General features: G+C 55.4%; 1 protein-coding gene across 2 annotated transcripts in view; it reads left to right on the top strand.

The window, feature by feature from the left end:
* Nucleotides 1–1,544: 1,544 nt before the first annotated feature.
* SPARC (secreted protein acidic and cysteine rich) overlaps nt 1,545–3,032 on the top strand; it is a 22,121-nt gene continuing 20,633 nt past the window's right edge. Inside the window, exon 1 of one of the 2 annotated variants that reach the window (XM_004696734.2) lies at nt 1,545–1,617. The gene's annotated coding sequence lies outside the window, so the exon portion shown is untranslated. The remainder of the gene's footprint in view (nt 1,618–3,032) is intronic. The other variant, XM_013005944.2, reaches the window with a different exon arrangement.

A 3,032-nucleotide genomic window follows, 5' to 3' on the forward strand; every position in this document is an offset into this window, starting at 1 on the left:
GTTGGACACAGGCAGGGTCTCCCTGAGGAGTGACACTTAGAAACAAGGTCTCAAAGATGAGAAAGATCGGGGCATGGGAAATCAGATGGTGTGTCCCTGGCAGAGGTCAAACCAAGAGCAAAGGCCCTGGGGTGGGGTGGGAACAACTTTGGGGCAGCTATGGAACTGAAAGGAGGCTGGTGTGACAGGGACAGAGTGCGCCAGGAGAGCGATAGGAGGCGAGGATGGTGAGAGAGGCAGGGGTTAATGGTGTAGAAGTTTATCATGGAATGTTCCTGTCTTCTACCTTCCACGTTATTCAAACACAGCCCACTGTTAAGGCCCATCTCTTCCAGGAGGCCTACTCTGCTGATTTCAGCTGAAAGAGCTCTCCTGCTCCTCCATGCCACTGGGCTGAGCCTGGAGTCCAAGCTTAGGAGTCCATGAAGGGAGCGTGTCCTCACAGGAAGACCCAAAGCTTCCTGAAGACAGCCAAGTACTTAGTTCTTGTATCTCCCAGACTGTTCGGCACCCAATAAATATTCTTCTTCTTTCTTTTCTTTAACTTTTATTTTAAACTTCATTTACTCCTGAGCCATACGTTTTTGCTCCTTCAGATTCTTCTGGGAGATCTTTTTTTGTGTGTGCAACCTCCTCCTCTGGTTTAGGAACAATGTGTTCCTTTTCAGGAAGGATCTTCTCAATGTATAGATTGATCTGCCCATGAGTTCTGTGAGTCCGGCAGCACATCTTGGGGGCTTTGTTCACCTGGATGTGCTCAGTGCCCAAGAGAATCCACATCTAAACCCTTCAGGTCAGCATGACTCTCTGCATTTTTAAGCATGTGCAGCAAACAACCACCACCAAAGCAAATAGTGGCTATTGTGAATCTACAGTTATCAATACCACCAATCACCCGACCTGTCCTATACTGACGGCACAGGCCCCCAGAGAGATGTCTACTAGTGGGGCAACAAGAGTTGAAATGTTTTCTGTCTCTTTGAAGTCACATCCCAAATCACCACTGCTGACGCCACCACTGGCATTGAGTCTTGTCTGTACAGAAAGCAAGGCCTGGCCTTTGTCACAGATAAATCCCCACAAGCCCTTTGAATTGCTTCTCCCTCCCAGCCTGGCCTGGTATTAGGGAGGGCTCTTGTACAGATTACTGGTCATAAACTGGAGACTCAGGGCCTGGCTCTGCCTGGGTTTATGTGTGTGGGTGTGGGGGATGCCCCGCTCTCTCTGGGCCTCAGTTCCCCCTCTAAACAAGGAGGAGGCTGTTCTGGAGGATTCCTATAATCCTACCAGCGCAGGCATTCCAAGAGTGTGTTTAGGCAGCAGCCCCAGAACAGATGAGGTAGGTGGGGTTGGAGAGTCTGGTCAGGACAGCCCACAGCAAAGGCGGGTGGAGGTGGGGGTGGGGGGGAGAAATGAAAGACTAGAGACAACTTTGGCGGCAGGGAGAGGGGAGAGGAGGAGGAGACAGAGAAGAGGAGGGGCCACAGGGAGACAGACCCAGCCCAGATCTCTGAGTGGTTTCCTGTTGCCTGCCTCTAAACCCCTCCACATTCCGGCAGACCTTCAGACTGTCTGGAGAGCCCGCCGTCCGCCGCCCGCCGCCTGTCTGCCTGCCAGGTACGCAAGACCCTGCCCTGCCTTCTTCTTCCGTAGTTCCATCCACCCTCCACCGACTCCCCTACCCCGGCTTGTAGGCAAGACAGGGCAGCTGTGCTTGGAGGTCAGCGACTGGGGAACGAGCATCTCCCGGGGTTCCACCACCTCTCCGGTTTCGGACGGGGTTCCCCGACCTGCTGCCCGTGGCCTTTCAGGAGGCAGAGTGGCGGTGTTGGTGTACTTGGTCTCCCCGAGAGGTTTGCAGAAGACTCTCGCTGCGGCTGTGAGTTTGTTCTGCCTCCCCCAGCCCCCCGCCCTCCTTGTTCTTTCCCTTTGCAAATGCGGCCGCCTCCTTGGGCCCTGGGAATCTGATCCGAGCGCAGCTGCTGGAAGCGGGTTGTGGGGATGGGACTGGCTGCCAGCCGCTGGAGGACGTCCTACCCCATCTTCCAGAAGACACTTCCCAGACTTGCTTCGTGGTCAGGGGCTCTCTGTTTTCCCAAAGGCGCTGTAGGCTACTGATAGGCTGACTTCTGAAAGGTAGAGGGGGAGGCCCCCTTTAAATCAGCACCTCCAGGAAGGCTCCTGTTTGTCGCCCTCTGCCCCCTCCCAGACACTCCGCCCTCCCCACATGACACAGGCACCCAAGTGGCACCGTTAGACAGTTGGGCCTATCCCGAGCTCCATAGACATAGGTCTATGCAGCCGCGATAGGCACAGGTACTCCCCAGTGGAAGGCGGTCTGGAGAAGTCAGCCATCAGATCCCAGGCGAACCCCCGCTCTCCGTGCTGTGCGACAGGACAGGGTGTGAGGAGAGGCTTCTCTTGAAAGGAGGAGGCCAGGTGAGGCTAGGCAGAAACGCTGCCAGGGCAACGGCTTGCACCTCACAGTTGTGAAATTGACAAGTGCAAACCCTGCACGGGCCCCCTGGCGTCCAGCCCGCTAGGACTTGGGACAAAGCCTGTTCCTTCCTTTAGCCCCCACCAACTCCATTGTCCAGTCGATAGGTGGCCTTCCCCAGTGTTCTGAAGGACATCGAGGAGGAAGGGGGGCAGGTCCAAGAGGGGGCGGACGGGGCACCACCCTGGCCACGGAGAAAGTCTCCACCCACAGTTAGTTCCGTCGGTAAAATGTCCGTTCACACCCGTCGGGACGGTGATAAAGTAAGAAGCAATCGGAGTTTGGGCAGGCTTCTGGGTTTCAGACAACATTTGATGCAGGACTTTGGTAAGTGTTTCCTCTGCACCGTGTCTGTAAAGTAAGACGGCCGGACTCCATGGTGGGCCCACGGAGCCCGGCGTCCTCAAAGAGGTTCACAGGTGGACGCTTAAACTGGAATCCACAGATGGGCCTTCCAGTGAGCTTTGTGCAATCAACAAGCCCCTTCAAGCTGTGTGCACAGTCGTGTGTGTGTGTGTGTGTGTGTGTGTGTGTG

This window comes from Echinops telfairi, unplaced genomic scaffold (assembly GCF_000313985.2).
Source record: "Echinops telfairi isolate 266 unplaced genomic scaffold, ASM31398v2 ScPeMD7_7469;HRSCAF=8507_0, whole genome shotgun sequence".
In the NCBI taxonomy this organism is placed as follows: domain Eukaryota; kingdom Metazoa; phylum Chordata; class Mammalia; order Afrosoricida; family Tenrecidae; genus Echinops; species Echinops telfairi.